At 45.4% G+C, this 22,084-nt stretch overlaps 1 protein-coding gene across 1 annotated transcript in view; it reads right to left on the reverse strand.

The window, feature by feature from the left end:
- Positions 1–22,084, reverse strand: part of LOC109139602 (potassium channel subfamily K member 10) — a 116,177-nt gene that overhangs the window by 17,793 nt on the left and 76,300 nt on the right. The window lies entirely within an intron of this gene.

Genomic DNA, 22,084 nt, shown 5'->3' on the forward strand with positions numbered 1-22,084 from the left:
CTGTTACAGTGGTCCTTTACCAGACCCTCTTCCCAATAGCATAACATTATGATTGGTCATTCATAGTGAATCAAAATGCCTTCATAATGCCTCATGACCACACTGATAATGCTTCATGACCACACTGATAATGCTAATGATAATCTATATATATATATATTATATATATATATATATATATATATTGTTATGCCCCAGTCTAGGGGTCTAGAGCATAACACAAATAGGGCCTCAATCTTCCCCGAGTCCCAGTAGCCACTACACAGTTTTATGCACAAACGAAAAAGGTTTATTTACAAAGGTCAACTTCTCAAAAAACTATAACTAAGGTATCAACTTCAGGGTGGACCCAGGCCAAAACAACAACCAAAACAAACTATCTTGAAAATAAATCACTTCGCTCAGAAAATCAAAATCACAAACTTACCTCCCTAAACTAACAAAAACAGGAGAAAACAGATCAAACAAAATGGCAGTCCACCCCTCCTCAAACAAAAGCTACTTCTAAGGTCATACACAGTTCTGCAAAAGGACATGTGGCAAAAGTTGGGAGAGGAGGAGGATGAGGAAATGGTGTCCACCCGGCAGCCGCCATCTTGGCTCCTTTTATTTGGGCTTTCAGGCCCGCCAATCACAAGCCGACCGGGAATTACTGCACCAATCGCCTCCTGGGGATGGCACATCCTATTTGCATATGAAAATAGACACAGCATAGGGCACACGAAAACATACACAGACTCTAACAAACATGACCCAGTCATAACACCCCACACCCCAGAATAAAACACATCCCTATGTTTAATTTTTTTATACGTCTGGTAAACACTAGACATGTGTCTGCTATTATGTTTTCTGTACCTTTTTTGTGCTGTATCTGCAGGTTGAAGTCCTGCAAAAGGAGAGACCAACGCATGAGCCGCTGGTTTGAATTGCGCATGTTTGCAAGGAATGTTAATGGGTTGTGGTCTGTATATACTTGGATAGGCTGCGAACTAGATCCAATATATACCTCGAAATACTGTAAAGCAAATAGGAGGGCGGGGCTTCCTTCTCAGTGCTATAGTGAAGTTGGTGCTTATTGAACTTCCTGGAGAAGTAACAGACAGGGTGGTCAATAGTCCTCCTGTAAGAGAACAGCACCTGCCGCCGCACGCTAGCGTCAACTTCTAATTTAAAGGGTCGCGTAAAGCAAGGTGCTGCGAGGACAGGTGCACTACACAACAACGCCTTAGCAGCTCGAAGGCAGACTGGCAAGCAGGGGACCAAACAAAGTTTTAACGGACTCACGAGACCGGTTAGAGGAGCCACACACAGAAAATTTCGACAGAAACCACGTAGTACCACACATACCAAGAAAACGCCAGCGCTTTCTTGGACTGTGGAACCGGGAAATCAATAAGTCTGCACTTTCTCAGCCAGCGGACGGACCTGTCCCTGGCCAACCTGCTTACCCAAATAGGTAACAGTGGCCTTGCCAAATTCACATTTTGCGAGGTTCAGTGTGAGGGGCCTCACGGAGACGACTGAAAATGAGGGATAGAGTGCGGAGTGATCGGGCCAGGTGGAGGAATAGGCAACTACATCATCTAAATACGCTTCACAGTTTTCAACACCAGACAACACGCTGTAACCGTTGGAAGGTAGCGGGAGCATTACGCAGCCCGAATGGCATAACGGTGTACTGGAGGAAAGTGTCGGGTGTGACGAAAGCTGATTTTCAGTGCACGTGGTGTTAAGGAACTTGCCAATACCTTTTAACAGGTCCAGCTTTGTCACGTATTTGGCGGAGCCTACAGGTCTATGCAATCCTCCCTCCTGGGGAGTGGAAAAGAGTCAGGTTTTGTGACTGAGTTAACCTTCCTGTAATCTTGCAAAACGAGGGGTGCTGTCGGGTTTCGGTACCAAAACACGGGTGAGCTCCACGCACTTATACTGGGAACAGCTAACCCATGCTCAATCAGATAATTCACCTCCTGCTGCATCATGCCTTTTAGTCGGGTTTACTCGGTAGGCATGTTGCTTTATTGGTTTGTGGCCTTCCACGTCAATGTCGTGGTACAGTACAGATGTTTGACTGGGATGATCAGAAAAAAGCAAACAGGTTATCCTCCATCAACTTCGTATATCTGCACGGGCTGAGGCAGAGAGATGGGCCAAAAACTTCTCCAAATTCTCCTACCTCTGAATTTCTTAAACGAGCGGCTGGCATCAAGCCACTTTTCTGGCCAACCGTCATCACCAGATTGTACTGAGGCGGAACAACGGACACAACATCACGGGCGCAGTGGAGACTGCGGGAGATCACTCTTCGGAAAGTAGCGCTTCAGCATGTTTATATGGCACACTCTGGATTTTCTTTTTCGGTCTGGGTTTAACAACTAGTCTGTGTCACTGATTTTTCTCTCCACCGTGTATGGACCAGAAAACTGGGATTGCAAGCTGGATCTAGGTAACGGAAGCGCACCAAAACTTCCTCACCGGGTTGGAATCACGGGGGACTGACTTTTTATCATATCGGCGCTTCATTTTTATTTGACTCTGGCCAATTATCGCGAGCTAACTGGCATGCTGAATTGAGACGCGCACGAAAAGAACTGACATAATCCAGCACATTATGTTCAGGTTTTGGCGACTCTGACAGCCACTTTTCTTTAAGGAGCCGAAGAGGACCACGCACAGTGTGGCCAAAGACCAAATCACAAGGACTGAAACCTACGATTCCTGAGGACTTTCACGCACGGCAAACAACAGAAGAGGGAGCCCTCCTCCCAATCTTTGTCAGACTCCAGGCAGTATTTTCGCAACATGGATTTTAAGGTTTGATGGAACCTTTCAAGTGCACCTTGGGACTCCGGATGGTAAGGACTGGATGTTATGTGTTTGATTTTAGTTCTTTCATTACTTGTGCAAATATTTGGATGTGAAATTTGTACCTTGATCACTTTGTATTGTTTTGGGCAAGCCAAACGTTGTGAGAATTTAATGAGGGCTTTCACTACGGGTTTGGTTCGGAGCGTGCGCAGCGGGATGGCCTCAGGGTACCCGGTCGCAGTGCACATCACTGTCAAAATATACTGATGCCCTGATTTAGTTTTCGGCAAGGGCCCTACACAATCTTCAAACACGTTCAAACGGCTCCCCAAGCACCGGATCGGATGCAGGGGGGCCGGAGGGACAGTTTGATTTGGCTTCCCGACAACTTGACACACATGACAGGTGCGGCATACTTTGTTACATCGGTTTTTAAGCCGGGCCAAAAGAAATTGCGCAACACACGGTGGTAGGTTTTTTTAATACCAAAGTGGCCAGCTAGGTAGAGTCATGTGCGAGACTCAGAATTTGCCCTGAACGGCGTTGGTACCACCACCTATTAACCATGTGTGTCTCACTGGAGTCGGGACTCCACCGTCTCATCAAACACCGTTGTCCAGAAATACACATAGGGTTTTCGGCTTTCCTCAGCGGCTACAACAGAGGACAGACACAAGGTTAGAGACGGGTCATTTCTCTGGGCATCAATTAACATTTCACGGGTGACATTCAAGCTCAGATCCGTATCAGAGGAAAAACTCAGACTCATTCACACATTTTGCTACTTTGTCACCCTCAGTAGCAGGAGACACTGAAAAGGAGGGCTCACCCTCACCTAACGTAGCCATGAATGATTCAGACAAATCCGTAGTTTCACCTAATTTACGAGCCTGTGCGCGCGTAACTGCGCACACAGGGAACAATTTTAGCACAGACACAGAAGAGACAGAAGTGGGACAGTCAGCAGACACAACTGAAATGGGATCGTTAAGTACTTCAAAAAGAGGAAACACATTTCCTCCAGCCAGATCGTTTCCCAAAATAAATGAAACGCCACTAATCGGAAAACGTGGAAGTACGGCAACTTTCACACGTCCTGAAACGAGCGGTGATCCAAGTGGATCATGTGAAGGGGGCGTTAAGTTCACTCATTTTGATTCCCCACACGAGCAAATCCGAACCGCACGAAGTTTTATCTGAGAGTGGTAGGACACTAGCCAGCAGGAATGAATGATAGGCGGCGGTATCGCGAAGAATAGTTACCGGTACTTTATAGATTCTCACCGTTACAGACACAAACCCTGAGAAATGAACGGCTTGAAACGAGAGTCAACCTCCCCGTGTACCTCTGTGACAGGCAACGGCTCAGGATGTTCAGGCGGGGACGTGGTGTTTATGAAACCCACACCTGCGGGAGGTTTAGTGTTTTTGAATTGTCCTTTTCTTTTAAGAACCGACAGACAGCGATCAATGGCCTGCTCATGACAGTAGAAACACTCGCGGTTTTCACCCGCAGCTGGTAAAGTGCTTTTACGCGCTAGCTTTGGCGATCTGTTTCTTCGCTCCGGCAAAACGCAAGGGTCGGCACAAAAAAACACTTTTGTGTGTCAATGAATTCATCAGCTAGCACAGCTGTTTTGTAACCAAAGTGTGCTTTTGCTCATTCAAATAAACAACAATTCTTTCGGTAAAAACATTCTCTGTTTTTTGCCATGTGGCCTACTGATGTCAAAAGTGGGAGTCGAAACAGAGCTGGGGCCAAGAGGAGACACCGGGGTGGAGGCTACAGGGGCTTCTCTCTCAAACTCAAGAGCTCTTATACGTAGGTGCATAGCCTGCACCTCCAGCTGCTTATTTTTTGTTTCACCTCCTTTATTTTGAGGGCAAGGCGGAGCTCTCTGTAGTCATGTTCCCCATGACTGGATCTGTGACTGGTCCAAGCTCGCACCAGCAGTAAGCGTGCCAGCAGCCTCCGCTGCTTTCATCTCAGCTACCGGTGCGTCACTGGCCTTGTCACCTGCAGCAGCCTCAGCCGCATCCGCAGCTGGGTTTGGGAGGATGCCCTGCTCCACCAACTCGCACACAGCAACTGCTTAATCTCTGCTTTCCTGGCACTGTAAGGCACATGCACATTTAACAATTTGCCAAAATCAATGGTCTGTCTTTCTACATTTTTCAATTTTACTCAGAGATGGACTGACCATGAAATCATCGAGTGCAATCCATAATTCCCCCACACACCAAAATTTACTGCTAACCAAAAAGGAGTACTCACCAAACTGAAAAAACGTGACAGAAGAGGGCGAGCCCCCAATTCATGTTATGCCCCAGTCTAGGGGTCTAGAGCATAACACGAAATAGGTGCCTCAATCTTCCCCGAGTCCCAAGTAGCCACTACACAGGTTTTTATGCACAAACGAAAAAAGGTTTATTTACAAAGGTCAACTTTTCCAAAAACTATAACTAAGGTATCAACTTCAGGGTGGACCCAGGCCAAAACAACAACCAAAACAAACTATTTTGAAAATAAATCACTTTGCTCAGAAAATCAAAATCACAATAAACTTACCTCCCTAAGCTAACAAAAACAGGAGAAAACACGATCAAACAAAATGGCAGTCCACCCCTACTCTTGAAACAAAAAGCTACTTCTAAGGTCATACACAGGCAAAAGGACATGTGGCAAAGTTGGGAGAGGAGGAGGATGAGGAAATGGTGTGCTTTCGGCAGCCGCCATCTTGGCTCCTTTTATCTTTGGTGCTTTCAGGCCCAGCCAATCACAAGCCAGGTCTGGGAAATTGCTGCACCAATCGCCTCCTGGGGATGGCACATCCTATTTGCATATGAAAATAGACAAGCATAGGGCACACAGAGAAAACATACACAGACTACTAACCAACTTGACCACAGTCATAACACCCCCACACCCAAGAATTAAACACATCCCTATGTTTATTTTTTTATACGTCTGAGTAACACCTAGACAGTGTGTCTGCTATTATGTTTTCTGTACCTTTTTTGTGCTGTATCTGCAGGTTGAAGTCCTGCAAAAGGAGAGACCAACGCATGAGCCGCTGGTTTGAATTGCGCATGTTTGCAAGGAATGTTAATGGGTTGTGGTCTGTATATACTTGGATAGGCTGCGAACTAGATCCAATATATACTTTGAAATACTGTAAGGCAAATAGGAGGGCGAGGGCTTCCTTCTCAATAGTGCTATAGTGAAGTTGGTGCTTATTGAACTTCCTGGAGAAGTAACAGACAGGGTGGTCAATAGCCTGATCGTCCTCCTGTAAGAGAACAGCACCTGCGCCGCACGCGCTAGCGTCAACTTCTAATTTAAAGGGTCGTGTAAAGTAAGGTGCTGCGAGGACAGGTGCACTACACAACAACGCCTTAGCAGACTCGAAGGCAGACTGGCAAGCAGGGGACCAAACAAAGGTTTTCAACGGACTCACGAGACCGGTTAGAGGAGCCACCACATCAGAAAAATTTCGACAGAAACCACGATAGTAACCACACATACCAAGAAAACGGCGCAGCGCTTTCTTGGACTGTGGAACCGGGAAATCAATAATAGTCTGCACTTTCTCAGCCAGCGGACGGACCTGTCCCTGGCCAACCTGCTTACCCAAATAGGTAACAGTGGCCTTGCCAAATTCACATTTTGCGAGGTTCAGTGTGAGGGAGGCCTCACGGAGACGACTGAAAATGAGGGATAGAGTGCGGAGATGATCGGGCCAGGTGGAGGAATAGGCAACTACATCATCTAAATACGCTTCACAGTTTTCCACACCAGACAACACGCTGTGCATTAACCGTTGGAAGGTAGCGGGAGCATTACGCAGCCCGAATGGCATAACTGTGTACTGGAGGAAAGTGTCGGGTGTGACGAAAGCTGATATTTCAGATGCACGTGGTGTTAAAGGAACTTGCCAATAACCTTTTAACAGGTCCAGCTTTGTCACGTATTTGGCGGAGCCTACACGGTCTATGCAATCCTCCATCCTGGGGAGTGGAAAGGAGTCAGGTTTTGTGACTGAGTTAACCTTCCTGTAATCATTGCAAAAACGAGGGGTGCTGTCGGGTTTCGGTACCAAAACACAGGGTGAGCTCCACGCACTTATACTGGGAACAGCTAACCCATGCTCAATCAGATAATTCACCTCCTGCTGCATCATGGCCCTTTTAGTCGGGTTTACTCGGTAGGCATGTTGCTTTATTGGTTTGTGGCCTTCCACGTCAATGTCGTGGTACAGTACAGATGTTTGACTGGGATGATCAGAAAAAAGCAACAGGTTATCCTCCATCAACTTCGTAATATCTGCACGGGCTGAGGCAGAGAGATGGGCCAAAAACTTCTCCAAATTACTCAGTACCTCTGAATTTCTTAAACGAGCGGCTGGCATCAAGCCACTTTTCTCGGCCAAACCGTCATCACCAAGATTGTACTGAGGCGGAACAACGGACACAAACATCACGGGCGCAGTAGGAGACTGCGGGAGATCACTCTTTCGGGAAAAGTAGCGCTTCAGCATGTTTATATGGCACACTCTGGATTTTCTTTTTCGGTCTGGAGTTTGAACAACATAGTCTGTGTCACTGATTTTTCTCTCCACCGTGTATGGACCAGAAAACTGGGATTGCAAGCTGGATCTAGGTAACGGAAGCAGTACCAAAACTTCCTCGCCGGGTTGGAATACACGGGGGACTGACTTTTTATCATATCGGCGCTTCATTTTTATTTGACTCTGGGCCAAATTATCGCGAGCTAACTGGCATGCTGAATTGAGACGCGCACGAAAAGAACTGACATAATCCAGCACATTATGTTCAGGTTTTGGCGACTCTGACAGCCACTTTTCTTTAAGGAGCCGAAGAGGACCACGCACAGTGTGGCCAAAGACCAAATCACAAGGACTGAAACCTAACGATTCCTGAGGACTTTCACGCACGGCAAACAGCAGAAGAGGGAGGCCCTCATCCCAATCTTTGTCAGACTCCAGGCAGTATTTTCGCAACATGGATTTTAAGGTTTGATGGAACCTTTCAAGTGCACCTTGGGACTCCGGATGGTAAGGACTGGATGTTATGTGTTTGATTTCTAGTTCTTTCATTACTTGTGCAAATAGTTTGGATGTGAAATTTGTACCTTGATCACTTTGTATTGTTTTGGGCAAGCCAAACGTTGTGAAGAATTTAATGAGGGCTTTCACTACGGGTTTGGTTCGGAGCGTGCGCAGCGGGATGGCCTCAGGGTACCGCGTCGCAGTGCACATCACTGTCAAAATATACTGATGCCCTGATTTAGTTTTCGGCAAGGGCCCTACACAATCTATCAAAACACGTTCAAACGGCTCCCCAAGCACCGGAATCGGATGCAGGGGGGCCGGAGGGACAGTTTGATTTGGCTTCCCGACAACTTGACACACATGACAGGTGCGGCAATACTTTGTTACATCGGTTTTTAAGCCGGGCCAAAAGAAATTGCGCAACACACGGTGGTAGGTTTTTTTAATACCAAAGTGGCCAGCTAAGGTAGAGTCATGTGCGAGACTCAGAATTTGGGCCCTGAACGGCGTTGGTACCACCACCTGATTAACCATGTGTGTCTCACTGGAGTCGGGACTCCACCGTCTCATCAAAACACCGTTGTCCAGAAAATACACATAGGGTTTTCGGTCTTCCTCAGCGGCTACAACAGAGGACAGACACAAGGTTAGAGACGGGTCATTTCTCTGGGCATCAATTAACATTTCACGGGTGACATTCAAGCTCAGCTCCGTATCAGCAGGAAACAACTCAGACTCATTCACACATTTTGCTACTTCGTCACCCTCAGTAGCAGGAGACACTGAAAAGGAGGGCTCACCCTCACCTAATGTAGCCATGAATGATTCAGACAAATCCGTAGTTTCACCTAATTTACGAGCCTGTGCGCGCGTAACTGCGCACACAGGGAACAATTTTGATCGTTAAGTACTTCAAAAAGAGGAAACACATTTCCTCCAGCCAGATCGTTTCCCAAAATAATGAAACGCCACTAATCCCAAAGACCAAATCACAAGGACTGAAACCTAACGATTCCTGAGGACAAGGAAAACAGGAAAACGTGGAAGTACGGCAACTTTCACACGTCCTGAAACGAGCGGTGAACCCAAGTGGATCATGTGAAGTGGGGCGTTAAGTTCACTCATTTTGATTCCCCACACGAGCAAATCTGAACCGCACAAAGTTTTATCTGAGAGTGGTAGGACACTAGCCAGCAGGAATGAATGATAGGCGGCGGTATCGCGAAGAATAGTTACTGGTACTTTATCAGACTCCTCACCGGTTACAGACACAAACCCGTGAGAAATGAACGGCTTGAAACGAGAGTCAACCTCCCCGTGTACCTCTGTGACAGGCAACGGCTCAGGATGTTCAGGCGGGGACGTGGTGTTTATGAAACCCACACCTGCGGGAGGTTTAGTGTTTTTGAATTGTCCTTTTCTTTTAAGAACCGGACAGACAGCGATCAAATGGCCTTGTTCATGACAATAGAAACACTCGCGGTTTTCACCCGCAGCTGGTAAAGTGCTTTTACGCGCTAGCTTTGGCGATCTGTTTCTGCGCTCAGGCAAAACGCAAGGTGTCGGCACAGAAAACACACTTTTGTGTGTCAAAATGAATTCATCAGCTAGCACAGCTGCTTTTGTAACCAATGTTTGCTTTTGCTCATTCAAATAAACAACAATTCTTTCTGGTAAACACTTTTTGAATTCTTCAAGTAGTATGAGCTCTCTCATTTCCGCCATGGTCTTAACATTACACGCTTGGCACCACTTATCAAATAACACGCTCTTGTCACGCACAAACTCCACATAGGTTTGGTTAGCAGTTTTTTCGCAACCGGTGGTGCGTGTAGAGAATAAACGCTTTGTTCTATCTCGGTCCTAGGCGGTACCACCCCTAGAGAGTTGTAAATCCTTAGTGAATATATCAACACAAGCTTAGGAGCAATCGCAACGAGATGAATAACAACACATAGGTTGATAAATGATAAGAGATAAAAGTAAAAGTTATAGTTGGATGAATAATAAAACGTGAACCATGCCTCTTGAAGATCTTCTTTCTTCAGACCCCAGGGGGTAGACTGCCCTGAGCCTAGGAATCACCACCAGGGGATTTTTCTGCCCCTTTTGTTGAGGTGGGATCTGTTTCCTGAGTCAGCCGACTCAGTGCTCTTTCTTGGAGATTCGTCTGGATCTCGCTCAAGGAACGCTGTGGCTCCTCAGCTGCTGCGCCACTGGCTCCAATGGAAAAGGTGTCTCCTTTTCCCCCTCAGGCGGACGGTGTGGGAGGTTCTCTCTGTCACTGGAAGGGTCCTTTACATTTATGACTGCTACTTTTTTGGAAGCAACAAGCTTCTCTGCCCAATTCTTTCAATCACTCAGTCATAGTCTGATTGGTGTTGTTACCTGCTGTCAGAAAACACCTGCTCTCAACCATTAGCTTTAACTCTACATGCACTGCTCCTGCCTGCGTATGCGGAGTCAGGTGTGATGTTGACTTTCTTCCTGTCCTTCTCCTTATCTGAGTGCTTCAATAGCTGCCACTACTTCTGCTCTTTGTGCTGATTGCTGTCCTTCCAGTTTTTTTCCTCTGCTTTTTTTGCGTCACTAGCTGTGAATGTCTCTGAGTTGACGTAAGCCACCACACATGTGTTGTCAGGACGTTTAAAAAACTGGTGACCCATGACTATCTGTGCAGTTTTTTTGTATTAGCTTTTGCTATCCCTGCCCGCGGTTTGTGTGCAACTGTGGGGGTCTTTTTTTTCATACTGTCTAGCATTACACTATGGTACATCATATATTATCCTTATCTCCCCCTTTTCTCTGGAACAGATACCATTCACTTCAGTTTTCTGTTACAGAGACATCTAGGTGGAAAGGTAGGTGTAGTTTGGCATGGCAGCTCTTGCTGCGTAAGCTAATGCGTGTTTTCGAGAGTGAAAATGCCTGTCCCAGGGCTCACTTTAACCAGGCCTCCTAAACTCTTTAGCCTGATGTTGTGTTGTGCAGAGCCAGTGAGACGTGTGGTGCAGCCTCGTCAGACATCAGAACCACGCTATTTGTTCTTGGACTCAGATTAACCCCCCGCCGCTAACCCACCCCCCTCAGGCGCCACATATATGTTCTGGATGTTAATACCCAATCTTTCCCTTCCAATTGATCCTGAAATTTGTCTTGATACCAATCTGTCTGCAGCCTATCATAAAACAAGTTACGTGGGAGGATCGGGTGGAGAGACACATGGCTCGAGAGCGACAGTCCCAGGGCTTCCCACTGTAAGGTAGGCAGAAAGCACACCGGGTGTTTCGAACAGTTTCTGTTGGAGCATTCCCCAATAATGTCAGCATATGTTTCTTTTCTTTCAATGGGTTGGAGTAGATACTGCCCTCCAGTGGCTGGTCCTTTACAGTGGAACATGGGTGCCATCAGGTAGAGTCACCTTAAATCCATGCGGACTACAAAGGATAGAGGCCCCAAGTTTTATCAGGAGGTCTCTTCCTAACAAGTTTAGTGGCAACTGTGGGGAGTGCACATACGAGTGTCTCACAGTCTGTCCTCCTACTTTCATTGACAGCATTGGATCTGCCAGTTAATGCTGTCTTGGGCCCTCTGTGGGGTGTGTCATTGTTGATATTGGTCTCCACACCCCTCCCAGCGGTCCCATTCTGTGACTGGCATCTGGGTGGCGCCTCCTCCCTCCAGTTGGGCATAGGCGGTGCCAGGGGTGTAGGGTAAAGCGGGCCATTCTGTCCCCTCCCCCTTCCGGCCGGGTAGGGTTAGCTGGATCCACCTCTGCGGTTTCTATGGGGGCAGTCACGTTGCCAAGGCCTTGAGCTCCACACTGGTGACAACAATCTCCAGTGACGCCGCCCCACCTCATTTCGTTTCCACCCCTTTCCCGTCCCCCTCTCCCATCGCGCCCCTCCCCTCGGATACTGCCTGTTCTGGTGGTGGCTGCAAAGGTGGGGGCTGTGGCGCCCAGTGGGGCACCGGACAGAGGTCTGGAGTCCCTACCGTTGGGCGTTATCATGTGTCTTTGCTCTTATCTAGAACTCTCTGGGATTTTGCTTAGGACCCATTTAATCTTGGGCAATGGCTGTGCTGCATTGGGGAGAGGATACTTAGCTCTCATGGCCCTGCCTACTGCTGTGCTGACGGCGTGTGAATGGTGGGGTCATTGCCTAGTGGGTTTTGTTTTGTTGCGTCTATCTCAATTTCCCTAACGTTCGGCTCCAGTGAGGCACCTGGATAAACGCCCTGAAGTCTCCTAAGGCTAATCTCTGGTCCTGCGGTCAGGACTATCAAGCTGTGCAAGCCACAGGGTGCCTCCTCACTTATGGGAGGTAATTTAACAACCAGGGCTTGTACATCACCTATCCCAAAAGGGCGATATTTGTCTCAGTTGCTGGACTGAATGAGTGGCATCATAAGTTTCTGATTAGCTTGTGATTTTAGAGTCTAGTGGTCATAGCGTGTGAGGGGCGCAGGATGTCATCATAGTGTTACTGTGGGGTAAATCAAACAAGTTATATAGCTAGAGGTTTCATCTCTCCCTTCTCAGGATGCCTGCCAACCATCCCCGTTATCTCAATCTCTACCCCTACTTTTCTCTCCTTTCCTGTTCCTCCTCTCCTGCCGCTTTTGCTTCGGCCCACACAACAACTTACCTAACCGTCCTTATCACTTTCTGTCCTCTCCCTTCCTCACATCCAACATACACATACAACCTTACTCACATCCTCTCTCATCTGTTTTTTAATGATCTCAGTCGTGTCTTTTACTGCCGGCATGCTCCGCACTACACACTGCAAGCTCTAACACTGTTCAGTCACAGTCTTGTACGAGCTGCTGGGTCCCCACCCCCTCGTCTGTTTCTCTGTCAGTATTTCAGGGTCAGACTTGAACAGAGGCTTGTCGGTGTCCCTTAACGTGGACTCCTGGGCATGGCTGAGAGATATTGGGGAGGAAGTATTGGGCTCCAGCTAGAGTTATGAAGAAATCAGGTCAGGCAAGTTGAATATTTAAACGATTAACACCATTAAAAGATGGTGCAATTTTCCAAGTTGGTATATGTATATACTGTACGTTGGTCTTTTTCTGCTGCTAAAAGTCTACAGTAACTGAAGAACTTTCAGCACAATGAGTGAGGGGACTTTGCTGTCCTTTAAGACAGTAGTAACGGGGCCAAAATAGCTCCCTGGAAGTCAAAAGATGTCATGATCCTCATAATGATTGTGGCGTGGTCTGAATGCCACGGTGGGTTCTTTCAGCAGATAATGACTCAAACACGGCGATGACGTTTTTAATTGTTTATTTTGGTTCATGATACAATACAGCTCAGTCGGTGTCGTTCGCAGGCATATCCTTTTTTCCAGTGCTGCTGACAGCCGTGAGCGTTTCTCCTTATCTCTTGTGTCTCCTCTCCTCCAGGTCCAGCACGCTACTGTGTTAGAAGGAGAGAGTGTTAGCTCAACAGGATAGACCGTGTGTCAATCACTCTCACCTGGCGCGCTCTCCTGAGCCTTCTCCCAACCTCTCTCTCCTGCAGCTGATGCACCACGCCCCCGCCCCCTCCACAATGAATATATTGAAATATTAAGTATATAGAAACATGCAGTACAGTCACAAACACACTTAATTTTGTGGATTGTTACTCTTCATCTTGTGTTCTAATGTATTTAGGACGGCCTAAGGTTTAATTTCCTGAACAGCATGCCATAATATATATATTGTTCTTGTTTATGTATATGTCTACACTGATTCTCTACATCACATTTACTATAAATATATAATTTCTGTAAACGGCTTCTAACGGATATTACTGAGCCATAGAATTAACAAAAGACTTGACACAAAAATAATGCTGATACAGCTCTTTAATTAACAACACTCAAATAAAACCATAATAATAACATTACAGTAATAATACAATCAGTATGAAACTTAATGCATGACCCCTGCTAAAACAACCCGAGCTCTTATGTAGTATTATACCTGGTACTTCACATCTTTCCAGCTGTGCTTTTTAAGGAACCGTAGAGTGACCCTCCAGGTGTTCCACTTCCTGTGTGTAGCCAAACTCATTGTTAGTGATGCATCTGACCAGTGCTGTGTCATCTATGAACCTCACATCCATAAGTGTTTGCATTTATGTATGTATCCAGAGCTGCCTCACCCAATGAAAAACACACAGGGACCACACAATTAAAATACATACGTCAAGTAGATGGACCTTTTGCAGGTGCTTGTCAGGTCGATTAATATCTGAAGCATTTTTTATTGTATGTATTCATTTTTATACGCTGATTCTTGAGAGTCGGGGGGGAAAAGTCCCACATAGACAAGTCTTATTTATATCAAAAATAAAGAAATGAATAATGATTGACATACTCACAAAGTTACATCTAAAGGAATTGTGAATACTGTTGTGATGTTTTAGCATAGATAATTACTTTTTGGGGGGATATTTGTTTAAATGTATGACCAGTGGTTAGACGGCCCATGTTATTTCTCTTGTCCTCAGCAAGAGGTCACAATATTCACCAGCCCCCAAAAAAACTATAAAACCATCTACAATTGTGAAAACATTTATATCAAATCAAAGATAAGGGTTATAAATGTATAAAACAATATATCCAAGAACATCTAAAAATATTTTCCATAGAAATCTGCAATCAAAATTGTGTCCTCTGTTTCCGTCAACTTTGTCAGATTTGTTTCATAAACCTCATTAAATCGGGCGATAGCATGGTCAGCTATATCCCTGAGGATCCCTTTTCATTCTCCTGGCTGTGGTGAATGCACCAATACCACACATGTCTGGTATGTTTGTACATCTTTTGATATTTTAGATGAACAATGTCAATTTTCCTATGGTCACAGCTGGAGCATGTCAACACCATCTCTCCGTTATGACTTTTTATTAAACATAGTGGACCAAGTATTATTGAGATTATGGAGAGCTAGCAACAGCCAAAAAACTAGCTATCTAGCTGCAGTGTTTTTTTTCTACATGCCATTTAGTCCGTCTGACGGAGTTGACACGTAAGCTGACAGAGTTGACAAATCCACCAATAACCGCTTAATGTGCTGATATTATACTATTTTCGACCATAGTAAAGGAATAGAATGTTATTTTGGGGTTTTATCTGCACATTAATGTACACATATAGCTAAACACTATTACAACATACATCAGAACTTAAGATTCATGTTGGGCTATTCTAATTATATGATTATAAACTTTTAATGTGTCTGATGGAGTTGACACAAATCAAGTTTTTAAGGTAAACATGTGAATTAGTTAAAAATGTTTTTTATCCTCCAGCCTGCACCTTTACATAGCACAGATCTTTATCTACATGAATATATCACTCTAATCAATATAGTGTAAATTCAGAAAGTGTTATGTCCCGATTCTCAAGAATCAGTGATTACTTTTTATAATTCTTTATTTATTTATTTTGTGTATCATTTTTTATTTATCATGTACTGAAGATAATGAAATATAATAAGACAGAATTAAATTATCCCCAAAGGGAAATTGTTGTGTTAGAGCAGCACAAAACACTATGACACAACAAAGAAGAAGAAGAAAAGCTACTTTAAAAAACACACACACTCAAAATTTGACAAAAAGCTTAAATAACAGTGAATTATCTGCTTTGTACAAGTACATCCAATCCAATCCACTTATTTAATATCACGATTTTAGCAAACACAGGGTTTCCAAGTGCTGCACAATACGATAGAACACAATGAATAACAATATAGAAACACAACAAAACATCAAGTAGATAATAGAAAATAGAAAACAAAAAAATAAATGAATAAAAGGCACTAGATAAATAAATAAAAACAGACAAAAATATATACGTAAATAACAAAATGCATGTATGCACATAAAATCAACCATCTACATGTGTTTAAAAGCCAGAGAAAGAGGTGGGTTTTAAGAAGGGTTTTAAAATGAGACAGAGAAGAGGCCTGTCTCACGTGCAGCGGCAATTTGTTCCATAGCTTTGGGGCTGCAACGGCAAATGCTCGATCCCCTCTGAGCCTAAGTCTAGCTTTAGGGACAGTCAGGAGCAGCTGGTCAGCTGACCTGAGAGAACGACTAGGCATGTAGGGGTGCAGCAGCTCAGAGAGGTAGGGTGGGGCAAGGCAATTCAAGGCCTAAAAGCAAATAAAAGAACTTTAAAATGAATCCTAAATGGACAGGCAGCCAGTGGAGTGAAGCTAAAATCGGTGAAATGTGCTCAAATTTGCTTGTGCCAGTTAAAAGACGTGCAGCAGCATTTTGTACCAGCTGAAGACGACTAATCGAGGACCCACTAACCCCCAAATAAAGTGCATTGCCGAGTGGTCACAAAGGCGTGGATTACTGTCTCAAAGTGCTGTCTCTGAAGGACTGGTTTTATTTTTGTCAGCTGCCTTCACCACAGCTTTAATCTGGCTGTCAAATTTAAGATCAGTGTAGGAGCCATTTATGTTAGTGTTGGCAGGTTATTTTATTTTATTTAGATATGTTTAAATTGCATAGTTTAGACACTGGGTGGCAGTGAGCATAAAGGGCATAGGTCACAGGAAGAGTAGAGACAGGAAGGGGAGGGCACACAGTTCTCACCAGACCTCAGAGCCCAGACCTCAGACCCCAGACCCGAACAGACCAGAGCCCACAGGACAGAGCTCTCACCACAAATACTGGTATGTCAAACTGCTTTCTTCAATAAAATACAAAACAACTGCAACTGTCAAAATGTCTGGAAAGTCAAATCTTTGGGTCTGCGTCGGTTCACTCCTATCCCCACCTGTGAAGTAATGACAACCTGAATGAAAAGGCAATTGTTGGGAATGGAAAAAATTGTCGTTACAATTAAGTGAGAATTGGCTCTGAAAAGGAAATGGGCTGATGATCACTGAAACTGGAGGACGTTTCACCTGAAAAGGAAAACGTTGTTTCATTCAAAACTTTCATACAAACCTGTCGCTGCAATCAGCTGGAGATCAGCTAGAGATTGAAGGCACCTGCGCTAATGACGTTGAGGGGGAACCCCCGGAAGCGCCTAATCAGCTGATTGACGGAGTTTGGGAAATCCCCGGAAACCAACACGCGAGGAAAGCGGACAAATGCAGCATTAAGCTTTATTGGAGGAGCTGTATTGGAAAACGGCAAAATGAAATGCTTTAATCCACGACACATCAGCTGTTTGAACATTGTGCAAAAGGCATCAGCTTTCTAACTGGATCACGTCAGCGTGTCTTAAAGGAACAGTGAACAATGTCTGTCGTCGAGTCCGATGTTCAGTCCCAAGAGGGCGCTGTTGGGAAGGAAAGAGTTATTAAACTTACTTCAAAAGGCTTGGAAATGTATGTTGAAAATTGTCAGAAAACAAGAAACAAGTCATGCCAACAAGCTAACAAGCTGATGGAAATGAAAAACACCTCATGAAATTAAAGGAAAATGCAACTGATGTACAAAATAACCTGGTTCAATTAATCAAACTTTGTGATGAAGCAAAACAAGGTCATGAGTCACTGGTGAAGTTACCACTGCCTGAAAAGGCGCTTCAAGAGCAAAATCTGTGGCTTCAGACAAAAATGCAAACCTTTGATGATTTCATACAGGATGTGAAGGTGTGGTTATCAGAGTCTGGACAGCAAATCATACCCACACTGCTGAAAGTATCAAACATCTGAGTACTGCAAACCAAGATGATATTGGACCTGATGACAGTGTTTCAAATGCCCCAGAACCTAAATCAAGCCATAAACAAAAAACTTCATCGTGTAATCTTCAACATCCCTGCTGTATTAAAGCCCAGGCAGAAAAGGCTGCTTTAATGGAAAGGGTTGCTGCCCTGAAGAAAAAACATGAGCTTGAGCACAGAAAGAAGTACTGAAAAGGAAGAAAGAACAACTGCAACTGAGACTGAACTGGCTGAACAAATGCAAAACTGAATGTATTGGATGCCATGGGTTCAAGAAGCAGCTCTAGAGTGTCTGACGGATGAACTCTTATCTCAAAAAAGGAACTGTTCAAACTGAAACATCGGCAAAATTAAACCCACATGCAGTTGAATACTTACCTGATCAAGTGCAACATAGACAGTATCATGTATTGGAGGAACCTCAGTCATCTTCCCAGAAAGTTGTCAGACCAAAAACAACTCATGGTCCACTGTTAGAACCTATCAATATGATTGGAAGCTCACTACCCCCCAAAGGCAAAATACACAGTTACCTGTTGTTATGCCCAGTCTAGGGGTCTAGAGCCGGGGTTCCCAACCCGGGACCGGGGTCCGGATCCGGACCGGATCGCCATATCATCCGGACCCGAGATTAATTGTAGAATTTTTTATTTTTTTTGACAGGCGCGTCTATTTCATGCCGTAACCTATCCAAGCACTGCACTGGCAAGCATTGGAAGGACCAACTAATCGTGTGAGAGTCATACTACCCATGTGATTCTACTACCAATGAAATCGCCACCTTGAATTCAGAGCGAGGTCTACGAGTGAGTCTCTGTACGAGGACAGTCAGCCCCCCGCATGGTCAGGCCCGCGATGGACTTCAGAAAAAATTTGGGCCGGGGTCCAAACTAGTTGCCGACCCCGGTCTAGAGCATAACACGAAATAGGGCCTCAATCTTCCCCGAGTCCAAAGTAGCCATTACACAGGTTTTATGCAACAACGAAAAAGGTTATTTACAAAGGTCTTTCTCAAAAAACTATAACTAAGGTATCAACTTCAGGGTGGACCCAGGCCAAAACAACAACCAAAACAAACTATCTTGAAAATAAATCACTTCGCTCAGAAAATCAAAATCACAATAAACTTACCTCCTAAACTAACAAAACAGGAGAAAACACGATCAAACAAAATGGCAGTCACCCCACTCTTCAAACAAAAAGCTACTCTAAGGTCATACACAGTTGCAAAAGGACATGTGGCAAAGTTGGGAGAGGAGGAGGATGAGGAAATGGTGTGCCGGCAGCCGCTCTTGGTCCTTTTATTTTTGGGCTTTCAGGCCCAGCCAATCACAAGCCAGGCGGGAAATCTGCACCAATCGCCTGGGGATGGCACATCCTATGCATATGAAAATAGACAAGCATAGGGCACACAGAGAAAACATACACAGACTGCTAACAAACATGACCACAGTCATAACACCCCCACACCCAAGAATAAAACACATCCCTATGTTTAATTTTTTATACGTCGGAGTAACACCTAGACAGTGTGTCTGCTATTAGTTTTCTGTACCTTTTTGTGCTGTATCGCAGGTTGAAGTCCTGCAAAAGGAGAGACCACCGCATGAGCCGCTGGTTTGAATTGCGCATGTTTGCAAGGAATGTTAATGGGTTGTGGTCTGTATATACTTGGATAGGCTGCGAACTAGATCCAATATACTTGAAATACTGTAAGGCAAATAGGAGGGCGAGGGCTTCCTTCTCAATAGTGCTATAGTGAAGTTGGTGCTTATTGAACTTCCTGGAGAAGTAACAGACAGGGTGGTCAATAGCCTGATCGTCCTCCTGTAAGAGAACAGCACCTGCGCCGCACGCGCTAGCGTCAACTTCTAATTTAAAGGGTCGCGTAAAGCAAGGCGCTGCGAGGACAGGTGCACTACACAACAACGCCTTAGCAGACTCGAAGGCAGACTGGCAAGCAGGGGACAAACAAAGGTTTTCACACGGACTCACGAGACCGGTTAGAGGAGCACCCACATCAGAAAAATTTCGACAGAACCACGATAGTAACCACACATACCAAGAAAACGGCGCAGCGCTTTCTTGGACTGTGGAACGGAAATCAATAATAGTCTGCACTTTCTCAGCCAGCGGACGGACCTGTCCCTGGCCAACCTGCTTACCCAAATAGGTAACAGTGGCCTTGCCAAATTCACATTTTGCGAGGTTCAGTGTGAGGGAGGCCTCACGGAGACGACTGAAAATGAGGGATAGAGTGCGGAGATGATCGGGCCAGGTGGAGGAATAGGCAACACATCATCTAAATACGCTCACACAGTTTAACCAGACAACACGCTGTGCATTAACCGTTGGAAGGTAGCGGGAGCATTACGCAGCCCGAATGGCATAACGTGTACTGGAGGAAAGTGTCGGGTGTGACGAAAGCTGATATTTCAGATGCACGTGGTGTTAAAGGAACTTGCCAATAACCTTTAACAGGTCCAGCTTTGTCACGTATTGGCGGAGCCTACACGGTCTATGCAATCCTCCATCCTGGGGAGTGGAAAGGAGTCAGGTTTTGTGACGGAGTTAACCTTCCTGTAATCATTGCAAAAACGAGGGGTGCTGTCGGGTTTCGGTACCAAAACACAGGGTGAGCTCCACGCACTTATACGGGGAACAGCTAACCCATGCTCAATCATATTCACCTCCTGCGGCATATGGCCCTTTAGTCGGTTTACTCGGTAGGCATGTTGCTTAATTGGTTGTGGCCTCCCACGTCAAGTCGTGGTACAGTACAGATTTTGACTGGAATGATCAAAAAAAGCAACAGGTTATCCTCCACTCAACTTCGTAGATCTGCACGGGCTGAGGCAGGAGAATGGGCCAAAAACTCTCCAAATTACTCAGTACCTCTGAATTTCTTAAACGAGCGGCTGGCATCAAGCCACTTTTCTCGCCCAAACCGTCATCACCAAGAGGTACTGAGGCGGACAAGGACACGACATCACGGGCGCAGTAGGACTGCGGGAGATCACTCTCGAAAGTAGCGCTTCAATGTTTATTGGCACCTCTGGATTTTCTTTTTCGGTCGAGATTTGCAGCCTCAGCTTGTTCTGACATGTTTTCATCGTTTCTCACTGTTTCACCGTAGAATGACAACTGGGATTGCAAGCTGGATCTAGGTAACGGAAGAGCACCAAAACTTCCTCACCGGGTTGGAACACGGGGGACGACTTTTATACATACGGCGCTTCATTTTTATTTGACTCTGGGCCAAATTATCGCGAGCTAACTGGCATGCGAATTGAGACGCGCACGAAAAGAACTGACATAATCCAGCACATTATGTTCAGGTTTTGCGACTCTGACAGCCACTTTTCTTTAAGGAGCCGAGAGGACCACGCACAGTGTGGCCAAAGACAAAATCACAAGGACTGAAACCTAACGATTCCTGAGGACTTTCACGCACGGCAAACAGCAGAAGAGGGAGGCCTCATCCCAATCTTGTCAGATTCCAGGCAGTATTTTCGCAACATGGATTTTAAGGTTGGATGGAACTTTCAAGTGCACCTTGGAACTCCGGATGGTAAGGACTGGATGTTATGTGTTTGATTTTTAGTTCTTTCATTACTTGTGCAAATAGTTTGGATGTGAAATTTGTACCTTGATCACTTTGTATTGTTTGGGCAAGCCAAACGTTGTGAAGAATTAATGAGGGCTTTCACTACGGGTTTGGTTCGGAGCGTGCGCAGCGGGATGGCCTCAGGGTACCGCGTCGCAGTGCACATCACTGTCAAAATATACTGATGCCCTGATTAGTTTCGGCAAGGGCCCTACACAATCTATCAAAACACGTTCAAACGGCTCCCCAAGCACCGGAATCGGATGCAGGGGGGCCGGAGGGACAGTTTGATTTGGCTTCCCGACAACTTGACACACAGGACAGGTGCGGCAATACTTGTTACATCGGTTTTTAAGCCGGGCCAAAAGAAATTGCGCAACACACGGTGGTAGGTTTTTTTAATACCAAAGTGGCCAGCTAAGGTAGAGTCATGTGCGAGACTCAGAATTTGTGCCCTGAACGGCGTCGGTACCACCTCATCAAAACACCGTTGTCCAGAAAATACACACAGGGTTTTCGGTCTTCCTCAGCGGCTACAACAGAGGACAGACACAAGGTTAAGAGACGGTCATTTCTCTGGGCATCAATTAACATTTCACGGGTGACACAAGCTCATCCGTATCAGAGGAAAAACTCAGACTCATTCACACATTTTGCTACTTTGTCACCCTCAGTAGCAGGAGACACTGAAAAGGAGGGCTCACCCTCACCTAACGTAGCCATGAATGATTCAGACAAATCCGTAGTTTCACCTAATTTACGAGCCTGTGCGCGCGTAACTGCGCACACAGGGAACAATTTTGGCACAGGCACAGAAGAGACAGAGGTGGGACAGTCAGCAGACACAACTGAAATGGGATCGTTAAGTACTTCAAAAAGAGGAAACACATTTCCTCCACCAG

The sequence above is a fragment of the Larimichthys crocea genome, unplaced genomic scaffold, assembly GCF_000972845.2.
Source record: "Larimichthys crocea isolate SSNF unplaced genomic scaffold, L_crocea_2.0 scaffold151, whole genome shotgun sequence".
NCBI lineage: Eukaryota > Metazoa > Chordata > Actinopteri > Sciaenidae > Larimichthys > Larimichthys crocea.